Source organism: Betta splendens, chromosome 1 (assembly GCF_900634795.4).
Source record: "Betta splendens chromosome 1, fBetSpl5.4, whole genome shotgun sequence".
Classification (NCBI taxonomy): domain Eukaryota; kingdom Metazoa; phylum Chordata; class Actinopteri; order Anabantiformes; family Osphronemidae; genus Betta; species Betta splendens.
In genome coordinates, this window is record NC_040881.3 from 5,898,527 (window position 1) to 5,913,875 (window position 15,349).

Below are 15,349 nucleotides of genomic sequence, written 5' to 3' on the forward strand. Positions count from 1 at the left end.
CCTCCTTCTTTTTAACCAGCGCGCGAGAAGAGGAGCGAGCACGATGACGTACTACTCGGGTATGACGCGGGAGCGCGCATGGGGCCACAGTCGCGTCCACGTCGAGGTAAGCGGTTACCTGGCAGAGGGGAAGGCGAGGAGTGGAGGCGCTGGGAGGCTCCCTGTTGAGTCCAATCGACCGAAAATTACTGCCACAATCTTCTTTAGCCCTTAATGTATCACGTAAACGAAATATAATATAATAATAAAGTATAATGACTCTGTTTGAAGAGTGAGTGGTAAAAGATGCAGCTTAAAGAGAGACACATACCACTATTCTGTTGTAGCTTTTTTATCACTGTGCTGCCACTGATGAATGAAAAACTTTACTTTAACTTACAGAATTAAGTTAAAGTATGCGGAAAAACATACTGTACAAGATTATATAATATTAAGATTTAAAAAACAAAACACCTAATATCAAATGATTTTGATTGGTGAGTGTGTTGTTTGTTTCTCTGATTTTGTGCATAATAGTTTCTACATTAACTTATGTAAACAACCTGTGCGATTTTCCGCGACTTAAAACAGCTGCGCTCGTTTGACTTTGCTCTGGACCCCGTCAGTGATGGCAATGGCTGCTTCAGCAAAGCTACTGAAAGTATGAAAATTGTGAATATTACGTTACTTCACAAACTGTGTCATGGGTGTTTGACTTTGTTTCTAAATATGGTCTGAAAGGTTTATTCTAGTAGCCACGGAATGAAGAATTACATGTGTTGCGGTCAGTGGAAATTTGTCATGAATCACTCACCTGATGATCAGCGATGTCTTGCCCTTCAGTTCCCCTCCAGTCACGTGAGAGACCTGAAAGGGAACGTACAACCATTGCAATTACTAGAAAAACAACAGCCCTCCCTTTTTTTTTTGAAGACAAGGAGAATCTGAAATCAGTTACATTAGCAGCACCTGTTCTTACTTGGGGGTCTCTGGCACTCAGCAAAGCCCCAGCTCAGCTTATCTACAGGAATCTGGAGCGGGTGGAATCCAGGAGGGGTTGGTTTGATTGTGGGCAATTATGGAAATGACTGAGTGTGTGCGCTATGAAGCCATGGCAGACGTTGCCAGATCTGACCCCCCACCCTCTACATTCTTTACGTTACCCAACGGGGGACATTTCAGGACCAGGCTTAGCCAAAGGGCCACTGCTGCATTGTGGACGTAAAGGGACAGAATCATATGCAGGGCACGGATCTGCCACAGCCACTACCACCAACACCAGAGCTCCGAGCAGAGGAAAGGAATATAACTGCATTGTCAAAGAGCGTGAAAACATGTGGGTTGCAGCTGTGGAGCAGAGGAGAGTACATCTGCTGGGAGAGATAGGCCATTAGAGAGAGTCACAGTTGGACAGGCCACGCTTCTAAGATGACATAGTCCCAGCGAGGCCCAGGCTCATGCACACACACATGTACACGCACACGAAGAAACAAGTCCATAAAGAGTCCGCTATTGGAGGATTTGTTTCTTCAAAACAACGGTTACTTTTATTGCACTACTGCACTGTTTCAGGTGAGCCTTGTGGTTCCCTCTTCTCTAATTTTGCTAATTAGATCAAGTTCTCAAAAAAAACCACCTGCCGCGTCTTTTTTATTTCCGTCCCGTCAGTGGGGGAATTCTTCAGCGCTCGGCGCCGGATTCTGAGGGAACGTCCTTGGTTACGTCATGGTTACGTCCACGCGCGACCACATCAGGATCAACAACACGAGCCCTGGGAGCCGTCACTGCCGGCTCCAGCGAGATGTTGAAAGTTTGCCTCCATCCGTTCTGTTTCTGCATTATTTGCTCCGTGAGTCAGCATTTCGTTGGTCGGACGGATGACGGAAGCCCGTTTGTGCTTGTTCAGGTCTTTCCATTCCAAACCATCACCTCACACCTCACAGTTCATGAGTCCGAGCGTTGTCCAACACTCGGGATCCAACAGGCGTCATTCTCTGAAGCGGCAACAGACTAGGTTTCATTTCTGGACACGAGCAGAACAGAACGTCTTATCCAAATGGTTGTAAAAGCTGGAATCTGTTTAAAATTCTCGAATAAGTTCGAGAAAAATGATCTTTGCCTGTGACATTTCTTAAACATTAGTGTTTGATGTCGCTGTCTATCAGGGACTCCATCACTGACCATAACATTGCCAGGAGATCTAATCCTCTGATGCTGAGTCAATAACCCCATAGATACACACATAACAGTGCATAACATAACATTAGTCTTCCAAACGTAGCGTGGGGAAGTTCATATCGTTTTCTCTGTTTCACCACCAACGTGAAACCACTGATGTCAGCTCGCTGCTCGCAGCCTTTTTGACCACATGTGCACTTTTGGTTCGAGCGCGCGGCTCACAGCAGCGCCGCGTTCCTCTCACACCTTTTTTAATGGTCCGCGTTTGGCAATCGCGCACCCCAAGGCTCGCAGAAGTCCGAAAGCATTCGCGGCGGCATTAATAGTCCCGACAGCGGCGCAACGAGCGTCTGCCATTGTTTACGAAAGCTTTAGCGACGGTGAGGGGCGAAACGAGGACGCCGGATCCAGTAGCGGCTTCCAGCTGTGCGGGCGCACCTGATTTCCACTTGGCCAGATGTAAACAAACGAGGACATTTTAAGTGCAGTGACTTATGCAGCGTCATCTACGGCCAGTCAGCAACTGAGGCTGGGCTGCGTGCCCGGTATCAACAGCCTCTAAATCACTGGCCTCAACCATTGGACCACACTACCTCGCCTCCAGCTTCCTCCTCGCCCCTCCTTCCTCTGTACCACCCTGGAGTGTCCTTAGGCCTTGTTTGGCTAAAGTGTACACATGGCATGAGTAAATGAAGCCACCCAGCGCTGCCTGGCTCAGTGGCACGAGACGCATACCGGGTTGCACAAGTCCACAAGACCAAGTGACTTGTTAACTGTTTACGTGATACTTGGTGGCTGATGCATGCAAACATGACATGCCCACACACACACACACACACACACACACACACACACACACACACACACACACACACACACACACACACACACACACACAGCAAAATGACCCTTCTTACTCAGGAGCCTCAGAAGCTGTTGATCTGACTCTCAAAGGTTCCAATTATCTCACTTCACTTTGATCAGGATTATTTTTATCTTCAGATCAGAAAGAAGACAGAGATTCAATTGACCATAGCGCTGTCCTGTTGGTAATGGCCTAATGGTTCCTTTAGGGACTATTTCCGAGTCGTCCCTGTCTGAGGTTTTTCGGTCCCCTCTGAACCTCATAATCGAGAAAAGCACAATCCCCGAAGGCAAGTAAGAGTTTAACGCGCAGATTGATGACTCTTTGGGGTCGCCTGTTTGTAAATGTTTCCATGGGGGTTAAACAGATCCCCAAGTAGTACCATGTAAGGCAGTGTACATATGTGTGCAAATTGCAGATTCATTACAGCCCAGAATCACTGCTGCATATGAATTTGGTGGGAGGAGATGATGGGTGGGAGGGCGGTGGCAGGCGTGTTCTGGTGCGGGCAGCGACGATGGTGGTCCCCGACTGCCGATGCGCTCTCTGTCTGTTCCTCGCTGGACTCCTCGGTTCCCCACTCCCCGCCGCCCCGTCCTCGGCCCATCTGTTCCTGCTTGGCCCGTCAGGCTTCCCCCGTCAGGTGGACCCCAGCAGCTCCCGGGCGCTGCTCTCGTCTCACGGCATCTGAGAGGACTCCGTGGAGATGCGCTGTCTCAGGTGTTTGATAAATGAGGCCTAGCTGGCTATCCACTTGCTTCTGAGTGGATCGGCTCAGGTGACAATATGTAGCATGACGGAAAGCGTTAGAATCTGCTGCACAGAGAGAGACGAGGCGAACGGGTGATATCGAATGGTGAAACAGCCTAGTGCTATTTATTTCCAATGCTAAAAGGTTATTCTGACACCTTCTCTCCAGGTTTGTGTTTCTCGAACCACGACAGCATGTACGGACTTGGGAAACATCGTTTGTCCGGCAGTGTAGCAGCCACATTCCGTGTAATGAACTTCTTCGCTCAGCACAGCGACGGGCCTGATTAATCAATTCCACTCGTATTTCGAATAAGCAAATGGAAAGTATTTCACCTCCATTATTTGGAGAAGTCGCTCACACGGTGGTCCACAGCAGGAGTTTGGAGAGATGATTGGTTCGATAGTACAGTGCAGCGCAGCGCAACCACTCAGGCACCGTTGACAGCGCCGTTGGGTGCGGTGTGGACTCAGTTGATTCAAAGGTCGCTGTTTGAGAACCCACTGTGTTTTATTGTCCCAGGGAAAAGTCTGGAGGTCTCATTTCAGCGTAATATTTCCAAGTCTGGACCTTGTTCTTTTTAATTCAAAAAGCTAAAGTGAAAACTTCCCCCTCGTCTGGGATCCGATTACCGCGTATGAGTCACTTTTATAAAGTGCCAGCCTCCCCTGTCAGGATGTTTTTGTTCTAATCCCTTTCACTTAGTCCAAGCCACGTTTGCTAGAAAACACTGCCCAGTTATTACAGTATATATTTTCATATTGCCTGTCTAAATGTAACTCAAACTGTGGTCTCTTTTGTGCTTTTTGATTCACACTAGCCAGGGAAGGTATTCAGTGGTAGCTTTGATGCAACAGCTTGGAGATTATTGAATAATGTGGCAGATCTGCTTTTGTTTAAAAATGCTGCATTTACATTCAGGTGCATTTTCACCATTTCCTTTATGTAACATTCAACACATTAAAAAGACTGATATATTTTTAGTTCCATTGAGACTTCATACAAATGATTTGGTTAATGGATGCAGGATAAGATCAAGACTTGCAGTAATCATGCTTATTTTTTGATAAACTGTCTTCTGAAACCTCCAGTTGGTGCAGAACTCTTCGTAGGAGGGTGAGCGAGGCCTCAGACCTCTCTCAGCAGGGTTAATCTCAGACGACTGGGGTCACTGGCCCGTCTGCCAGTGTGCGTCCTTCTCCCATTACTCAAACCTTCTGTGTCACACTGACACATGGACGCCCGTTGTTTCTCACAGGCTCCGAAGCCTGCAGATGCCTCGCATGCACATATACGTAGAGCAATTTGCACAAGAGCACAAAACATGCAAACAGTTGCAGGCCTATAACCACTAAGCACTCATAAATATAAACACTGCCTCATTATCCTTATTCTCCCCCCACAGCCTTTTAAAGCAGACAACAAATTAATGAAAGTCAGTGACCATAAACACAGGCTACATGTTTGTACTTTCTTGTGGGAAAGATCATTTTGTAAATAATTTAGGAAACAAAGAATAAATCAGAACAGTTTAGACCCAAGTTTATCTTCAGCTAATTGCAAAGATACAGAGCAGAAATCTTTGGTTCAGTCCCCACTGTGCTACAGTACATTCCACAAGCTGATAGTGTTGGACCACCAAGGACTTTAAGTACACTGACTTGACTTGAGACTTGAAATGTACGTTCAAAGACTCAGATAAGATGTTTTCCTCTGCTGCTTCTCCATCCACTCCCCGTCAAAGACAGTTTAGTCGTGACAATGCCCTCATAAATTAACAGTGTAAGTGCATAAAAAAAACAACTCATAGCATTTAGTTAGTATGAAAAACAGAAGATGAGTATTGTTTTTCAGATTCTCTCATCTCGGAGGGAGGAGCTCTGCTTGGCTTTTTCGCTGTTTGCTTGGTGAGTTAAAACCACGGAAGCTTTCTCTGCGTGATTTGTGGCACATTTCTTAATCAAAAGGTTACATTCAAACACATGGACCGACAATTCCCCCCTGTTGATCTATGGCTCCGTCGCCTTCGTTTGACTCCTTTAACCTCTGCTGTCTGGACAAACCTGGACAAAGAGAGCCACAACCTCCACAGCAGCTTAGTCGCTTTGACGGACCCATTCCTTTCTGTAGTGGTGTGTTTTGAAGCGCACATCCTAATTGTTAGCAGCAGGATTGTTGGACCAATGGTGGCCTGCACGAGCAGGTGTTCGACACTGGTGCTCATGGAACTACAGTGTGCGGTCATGTACTGTAAAACGCTGGCTTTTTCATCAAGCCTTTGGCAGAGGCCTATAAAAAGAGGAACTGAGTGTCTTGCCAGCATCAGGCCACGACTGGAATGAGTATTCCCTAAATACAATGTCTTTGATTAGTGGGGTTGTTATGATTTTACAGGCCAGTACGTAGAAGCCATGTGGCATGGTTTTTATTAAGATGCTAAATGAACTGAGCCTTTATTTTCTGCGGCCCGCTAGACGATCTCCCTGCATTCGGCTCTTTCCGAGGGGAAACTGACCAGTCTCTCCACAACGGTGAGACAAACCAGTGAGCAGATTAGAGGACAGATTGATCATAAATCACTTGTGCACCAGTGCAACGTTCACATGCATTTCAACACTTGTCCTTCCTTGGGAATGTGGATTTTTTCTTCTTCCCTGCTAGTCTTTCACAACCTGTGGCCTGCGTACTGTTTCAAGAAGAAAGAGACTGCCAAGTATCACTGTGTACTCCAAATATTTGTGTGCTCAATTGGACAGCGCACTTGCGGTTGGATCCCGTCACAAATGCTCACTCTTGAACTTGAACTTACTTAGTTAAGGGAGGGTGTTTCTGTTGTCTGTTGATTTCTGTTTCCTGCTCTAACGAAGCCGCATGAACATTTGGTTTGCATTACAGCACTAGAATGAGCAGTAAATTAGAATTTATTTGCTTGCATAAATAAAATTATTTTTTTTACAGTATCTCTCTTAAGGTTGTGATTGGTTGGTGGATCTATATTCATGAGGTATTAAAACTGCAGACTTTTTAACTTACTGGGTCACACAGATGACTTGATACATGAGAAACAAATGTCTGCCCATGCATTTCAGTCATATCCTGAGCTGACTGTCAAGGATTATGTAAACCAGACACCACTCAGCAGCAAAACAGGACTAAATGCAAGGCAGATATGGGAGAGAAAAGATGAATTCAATAGAAAAAAAGCTTCCACATGCTGTGTTTACATGCAGTTACGCAACCAGCTTACAATCGAGTTTCCAAAGACAAAAAGAAATCCTTAAAATCATGAGGCGTAACGCTGAAGGCCGCCAACACAGGCAGGAAGTGAAGCAGCGGGAGACGGGACCGGGAACAGGTGGATATGTGTCCCCCAGATGCAGACTCAGCAACAGGCTTCAGAGAAGAAGAGACGTTGACTAAATCAGATGACTCGGGACCAGGAGTGTTAGTGGGACCAGTTGAGTGAGGGGCACAAGACGCAGGAGCCCCGAAGCAGCCGAGACGAGGCGGCGCCTTGGCAGGAGCAGTGTGCTGAGGCATCCGACCCCACCTTCGCAAACATATTTGCAACTAATAAATTAACGAGATCGAAATATTTTCACTTAAAGGCGACTTTGAGAGCAGCGGCGGTGAGAAGCGCCAGGTTATAATGGATTGCACTGTAAATCTTTAATTGGACTTTAGTCACCACGCAGCACTGAAGGAGCCAGAGGAACATGTGTGCAACAGCTACTGCCAATTAGCTAACACAAGTGTGGCGTCAGTGACTGGCCCCAAATAACACGGCTTCATCTTTGGAAAGCAAACATGATTTCTCGCCGTTTCGGGAATGTGCGTCCCACGGCGACCTGTCTGTCAGTGGCGCATGTACAGACTGTAAGTGTAAGGAGCGAGTCGCTGGAAAACTCAAACACAGCCTCGTTGCCGTGAGCTGCGTGCTGATTTGTCACTGCAGCAGACCACCAGCGTGGAATCTATGAAGAATAACTCTATTTTATGGAAATGACACGGTTTCCAAGAGCAACTTCCAAATGCTGAACATCCCTAAATCACCGCGACTTCAGCCTCATTAGGAGGCGGCAGAAGGGAGGAAGTGATGTTTTAGCAAATGTTTGCGGACCCAAGTGTGACAACTCCACCAGCGGCCAAACACAGAGGTGTCATGTGTTCGAACCCGTCTTTGTCGACCGCTCAGCATTATTTTCCATCCTGACACATAGTAAAGCCTGAATACTCATTTACACTAAAAGGCTGCAACCCGTTTTTGAATAGTTTGTGACCTTATTCAAAGAATGGTCTGATATTTCTGTTGATTATTGGCTCAATCGCAGCGCATTTCAGGCCGCATGCTGTATTGACACAATCAAGGAGGCAGCGCAGTATCCAGTGCATGGGCAATTGTTTAGCAGGTTGTTTTGACTGGCTGCGTGTCAGGATGTGGAGTCCTGGCTAAATATTTACCGGGTGCTGCTGGGGGGTTTGGGTAAATACTTGTATGAGCTTCTGTCTCAGGTTCAGGAGCGACGAAACCGAGGGGTTGAGATGCGGTGAAGTCACCACCACCGACTGATGTCGTTAGCGAGCCGGTGACGCGCGCTCCTGACCCTTTTACCATTTAGGGGCCCTGGGCCGATATGAGTGTTATTGACCCAGAGGCCATGTGTGGCATGTTTGGGGTCTGCAGAATATATCCCAAGCTTTAACCTATACAACAGAGTCAATTATAGCTGCGAAAGGCCAAACAATACAATCCATCAGTCAGGTTTTTTGGGTAAACAGGAATGGGCCGTCCATGTTGGGGTGTAAACTCCAAATCCCAGAGAAGCTAAGGGTCAATGGAGCTGTTTGATTGTCTTATTGGGGGCAGTGTGTGTGTGTGTGTGTGTGTGTGTGTGTGTGTGTGTGTGTGTGTGTGTGTGTGTGTGTGTGTGTGTGTGTGCGTGCGTCACTACTCAAACACTGCGGGTCGGGAGGTACCGAGACACCTAATGAATGTGTGTTTGTTCTTCAGACCCCACACACCTCTGTTTATTTGACCATGGGATAGTGTTCCTGACCTGTTTTATCCTCCCCGTGTTTGCCACTTAACACATGCACCGCAGGTCCGGCCGGCGCAGCGCCGCTCGCCCCGTTCGTAAGACGATACCCGACACGTCGGCGACACACAAACAAACTCGGGCGTGTAGTTTGTGGACGCGGCGCTGCTCTTGGTTATTGTTGGGTGCTCATTACGAAGCGGGGTGTTCAGACGGTGCCGGCGGCTGCTTTGGTGTCAATGATGCGGTGATGTGGGTCAGGGACGGCAGCAGCGGTCACTGCACAGTGGCTGGAGCCCAGCGAGACCACCGGGGAGGAGGCCTCGAGCCATCAATCACCCGCACACACACATAAGCAAAGGAAGATACAAGCAAACACATCCAGATGCTCATCCTCACACCTCCATTATGTCCAATTCACACTGGGCTCCAACCACAGCGAAGTGAAGCAGCGATTGATGCAATGTGTGCATTGACATTTATATATGCATTAGTGTTGATTCCCTTTTTAAAATCGCAGCGGAATGCTTCGAGGAGCAGCAGAGAGAGACCTGGAGATGCGATGAACCGATGTCTGTGAAGACGCAGATGTTAAGAGCCTCGTGTTGAAACGCCCTGACAGCTCAGACCCTCAGGGTCAAACAGGCCTTTGATAACGAGTGACCCCCAGCTTTATATGTGGTCTTAGTCTGATCAAACCCTCGACCTCAGGTAAGCACCAAAGCTAATCCTCATCAGACACGACGGCAAACAACGCAAATTTCATTCTGTAATTTCATTTGCCAGCGTTTAATGTTCCAAACACAACCCTTTTATTTATAACTGTGACTGTTTACGGCCGCCACTGGTGAAACTGTCACACTTGGATTTTGGTTTTGTTATGTGGGGAATTGTTTCACGTTTTACGAGCTGTAATCAAACACACACACACACACACGCACGCACGCACACACACACACACACACACACACACACACACACACACACACACACACACACACACACACACACACACACGTCTTTAATTCACACCACTTGCTATTCTTCGCTAGCGCTGCGATAGCTTTCGCAGAGACTCTTTCAGTTGTCTGAAACATTCTCCTCCAGCGCGAGGCCTTATTGCCCACCCAAAGAGGTTATAAGGATTCTCCACTGCCCTCTCTCTCCCTAAGTGGGTGGTCCTCTGGGGTATGGCTGAGACACAGGTGGAGCATTGTAGGGGAGCTCACAAAAATACCCCCCCCCCCCCATCAACAACCCCTCTCCCCACCGTCTCTTGCCACGCCTGCTCTGCAGAAAGGTGGACTAAATTTTGCAGAACCCTCCATTAGACCGTTAAGGCACAAAGGTGAAATGTGGACACGCGGCCTGGTCTGTCAGGAAACGCTGGGCAAGTGAAACAGTGACACGTGTTTCCTTCCATCTCCACCAGTGGTTCCAAAAGTGCCACGATACCAAGGAGCTCGTAAAATATATACCCCAATAAAGTTTTTACCACAAATGCTGTGGGCAACAAACTTGAGCAACAAACTATGTCCAAAAAGAAAATAAAATCCCCCTTCCTCCGCTCAAATATTCCCATGATCTGGTTTTGTAAATAATTATAGTTCTGCTGAATGTGTTTTATAACGTTTACATGGCAGGTTCAGTGCAGCCTATCTGTTGGTTTGGAGCCCTGCAAACCACCAGGAAGATGTTGACATATGGCAGCGCTGGTGCAATACACAAGGCATGGATTACTTGGAGCATAATAAACAGGAGCATAAAGAAGGATCTGTGCAGAGTTAGGAGCGACTCCCCTCCGACCTTCTATCGTTTTATCCTCTGAGGTCTGGAGATGCAGACTTCCTTATAGTCCTGCAGTGGAGACGTCGGCTCATAATGGAGCTGTGTTTGTGCAGGGATGCAGCAGGTGCTGCCTACACTGAAGGTCTGTGTGCTGCATCCACCTGTACTTTCTGATCCAATCAACCATTTGTACCAGGTCCAGTCGCGGAGCGGCGTGCGTGTTCTTTTATCCAGCAGTGCATTGATGCCAACAAACCTTTGAAGACTGTGGAGCGGAGCTTAGAATCGGCTGCGACATTAAAACCTGCACCTTCGGAAACAAGCACGCAGGTACTTCAGCGCTGACAAATCTCCACGTGAGGTAAAGGTTCCGTTATCTGAGGTCCGATCCGCTGACGTCCCGCATAACTTCCTGCTCAGATCTTTGCGAGGGCCAGATGGTTACATTGGCCACTGGGGATTGCAAGAAGCCCGGAGAGACAGTTTTACAATGTGCAATTACAGAACAGATAAACTCAACGCTCAACAAAGCAGGGCATTTCCAGACTTTGATAAGGAGCTAGGAGCGCTCCGTGGCCAATTTACTGTCTTCAAAATTGAAATACCAGCACTAATGAACGCTCGCTGCAGCTTGGATTGCAGATTTTTGTCTCGGTTTAATGAGAGCGCAGCGCTGTAGATATGCTGCGGCGCACGGAACCATCAATCTGTGCTTAAAAGGCCCCGCGAAGCACTCAAAGCTGCGCGATTTGTTTTGGGCCTGGTCGCATGCCAAGCGATGCTAAAGGGAGCGGTTTCATAACCGGCGGACGAGGCCTGCGCATATTGCTACACTCCGGGTTCAGCCTGTTTTGTTCCACATTAACATTTCACAGGGAGATCAGGCGCCTGCCCTCTGCGCTTTACCCCCGGGAGCAAGAATCCCCCACAAACTGACACTGATACAATCTCCAGGTAATGGCTGGAAGCCAGAGGGTGTGTGTGTGTGTGTGTGTGTGTGTGTGTGTGTGTGTGTGTGTGTGTGTGTGTGTGCAGACCCACCACCACTGCTGTGGTCACGGGGCAAAGTTCACCCAGAACTGTGTGGCCCGGGGTCGAGGGCGCCGTGGCCTCCGTTAACGGCGAGGCTAGAGTTTCACCCTCCACCCTCGGCCTCTCCTCTGTCTCCAGGCTACTCTGCCACTTACATTTCTCACCGTGACACGTATGATGACCCCCCACCTTTAGTCAGGTGACTGAGGTGAAGGAGGAGCAGACAACAAAGCAGGAATTTTAAAAAAACAGACTTTGGTCGGATAGATGCATAACGTTATTTCACCAGGAATTCAAATGTAGGCTCTAAAACGAACCTCAACCAGAGCTGCTCAAGACAGATGCTCCAGGCGTCGTGCTATTGGTGACGTTGTGTTGCGGTGAAGATGATGAGGCTTTGAGGCCCTGGAGCTTGTTGCCACTTTGAACACTGTGTTTCAAAGTGTCTGTCAGCACAAACTGAAGCCTATTCCGTTCATCCATTCACTCATCATTCGTTGCACCTGCGCTCTCTCATCCTCCTCCTCCGCCTCGCTCGGTGCCGCGTCCTCACTTTAACAGCTGAGAATCCCTAGATTTGGATCACAGTTACTTTCAACGTATTTAGTTCCTCATTGTTTGCAGACAGAAGCGTCCCAGTGACACTTTCAACCGTGGATCGTTGCTTCCCACATGCGAACAGACGCACGCTCACGTACACGTACGCACATTCTCAGCCGGACCTCACTGGGCGTTAACCCAGACAGCATGTGATCCTCAGACAGGACGCCGCTTCCTCTGCTGGTGCTCCGGTCTTGTCTGAGGGATCAGTCTGGCGAGGTCATGCAGACGGGGGAGAGGACATCTCTCTCCTTTATGACGCTCCTGAGCCTGCTCTGAAATATGCTGTTTTTTTTTTCACGTCTGTCCGGTCTGATGTTATTAGCAAATGTTGTTGACATCTTTTTTATATTCTCTCCGTGTTTGTGCTTCATTTCGAGTTCCTCCTGAGACATTTCCCGTCTGCTGCTTTTGTGCGCTTCCTGCCGCATCTGTTTCTTCTCTGTGCAGCTCCATTTTGCGCCGGTTGTCTCTCCCGCGTTCGGCCCCCGTTTCTGGGGAGCTGCTCGCGTCTCTGGCGCTGCGCTGGTGTTTTTCTGAAGAATAACAGGGTCTGGGGCCACGGGTGTGCATGTGTCTGCGCGCTGGCCGCGCACGCTGGATGGGCTGACTGTGCTGGGCGCGCTGGGCCGGCTTCTTGTGTGGTCCCCCGGCAAACTTTATGATTTATTCAGCTAAAGGCAGAGGAGCACGACCCCCAGTGACCACAGAGAGAGGGCTGCACGTGGGTTTAATGATTTCACCACAAAAATGTCTGCTATGGCCGGGCCTGCATGGAGCGCAGCCCCCCCCTCTCTGGCTGAATGGTGCAGGGGAGGTGGGGGGGGGGGCAGCTCTCGGCTGACCTGCCGGAGTCAATACAAACACTTACACTACACATCTACTTGGAGGGATTACGAGGGAATAAGGGGACAGAGAATGCGTTTTAAACGTCAGCATTTCAACAAATGTCCAACGTTATTCCTGCACTCTTCCACGTCGCCCCCATGTGAGACCCCCCCCCCCCCCCCGGGTCTTGTAGCCAGTGGGAGATTTCAGAGGCATTATTGAACTGTGGACACTGGGGGATGATGTAACCAAGCTTTCAAGAACAGGGAGAGGGGCAGAAATAATGGAGAGGGATGGGGGGGTGGATGTGAGGGAGGGGGGGTGCACGGGTGGAGGACGGAGGGAGGTGTTTGGCATATTTTTCTCTGCTGGTGTCCAGGTCTGCTGGCTTGAGCGAGCGACTGCTGAGGGCTTGGATCTGGATGCTGCGCTCGGTGCTGCTTCGCTCGCTGTCGGTTTGGCTGCGACTCCCCAGAACCCGATGATGTCATTCACGGGGATTTGTGAGCATTCCTGATAAAGAGACAAAATCCCGGGGACGAGCCCAATTACGCAGCCCGAGTCACGGCGCAAGGCCACTCCTCTTCGTGCTTTAGGCCAACGAAGGTGTGAATAAAACAGTGAGAGATCACATATTGGAGCGTATTCGCATGTTGTTCTTTGCTTCACTTTGAGCTCTGAACACTCACCTGCACCTTCAACCCTCCTCCGCGCAGACGTTCTTGACGTCGCGGCAGGTTCCACGTTCGTATCAAAGCGCTCGCCGCTACGAGCTCGCTCCGCCACCCCGGGAGGGATTACACAGCGCGGTGGGCGTGACACATGCTTCTCCATCAACTCCGGGCCGAGGGCTCACAGTGAGTAATGAGTCCACCCAGCACACGCCCAGGGCCCAAGGAAATGTATGTGCTCACCCTGTCTGGTATGACAGCCCCCCTGCTCCACGAGCCAGGAACACAAACTCATATTCGCTGCTCTGCCTTTGATCCCCAGCAATCCTCCCCACTAAACATGTTATGGGATTTTCATGTGGCCATCTATGGAAGGTTTAAGGGCTCACCGCATCTCATCGGCCTGTCTCGCTCGCCCCGCTGCCCCGTGCGTCTTTCTCTCCGTGCAGACATGAATCCATAGGACTCGGAATGCGACGAAAGGTGACGGCATTTATTTGCTCAGCGGGTTCTGCCCCGATACGTGAGCGCTCTGTTTGCAGAGGACTGGGAGGTGAACGGCTTGACGTGCAGGCGGCGTAATTCAACGTCCGGCGCCCGTTACGGCCGACGGGGGATTTCTTGCGGTGTAGCTGCTCAACGGACCTCCAAGGTTGCGTGACAGTGGGAGAAAACGCAGCAGAGGTTAAAAGTTGGCTTTCAGCCGCCGGAGCTTTCGGCTCGTATTGAGTGGGCAAAGCGTGGTCCCGGCTGCTTCACCTCTTGTTGTCCTGTGTTCCTGCTCCCTCCCTCTCCTGCTCCATGGAAGGATTTGCTAATAGCACTCGCTTCCAAGTGTGACACATCCCCCACGCCTCCCCTGCGTAATCCCCCCTCTGCCACCCGGTCCCTCTTTGAGGAGCGTTTGTTTTGGGCCCCGTCGCCGCCGTGCGCCCTGCGGTTTCAGCCACGATGGTGGCTGAAACCGTCTCCCGTTAATTGCTGCGCTCCCAGTGAGTCAGGGAGGCGACGGGGCCGCTATTTTTGGCCCGTGACACCGGCCGTGTGTGCGACTTTCCCCTCGGAGCCTGTCCCTCTGATCTCTGGACCTCCTCAACAGATGAAACGGGCGCTTTGAAGCGGGCCTCCGCCGCTTGGACCCGCTCCCCTGTTTGCCGCCCTGGCGCGAACAGCCGCCTGTTTGGGTTCGTGTCGTGCTCCCGGCCCCGGTGCCCGCGGTGTTTGGGTTTGGAGGCCTCTGTCGGCAGCTCCGCCGTGTCCTGGGTTGTGACAGACATTACTATGCTTCCTTTCACGGTATTTTAGAGGGGAGTTGATTGGGTTTTTTCCTGTCGCAGTGGTTCTGTGGCTGTGATGAGCACTCAACATTCACCAGAGATGGGCCATGGCTACGAAGAAGTCCTAATTAATGACCTAATACATGGGAATATGTAATGTCTTTTATTAAAATGCCTATAAGTAGGAAGCAAGTTATGCGACATGCAGACGACTTATTACTTAGCGTTGGTGTCATGTCTACATTAAGTTATTGTTCATAGAAAACATCCAGGAGTCATCTGACTGGTGGGAGTTCTTCATTTCTTCATGTTTATTGGTTAGAGGATAGAAAAACATCCTGAGG

At 49.5% G+C, this 15,349-nt stretch overlaps 1 protein-coding gene across 2 annotated transcripts in view; it reads left to right on the forward strand.

Moving 5' to 3' along the window:
• Positions 1-15,349, forward strand: part of si:dkey-27h10.2 (uncharacterized) — a 36,108-nt gene that overhangs the window by 1,231 nt on the left and 19,528 nt on the right. For both annotated transcript variants that reach the window (XM_041072504.2, XM_029162191.3), the window contains exon 2: positions 20-106. The gene's annotated coding sequence lies outside the window, so the exon portion shown is untranslated. The remainder of the gene's footprint in view (positions 1-19; positions 107-15,349) is intronic.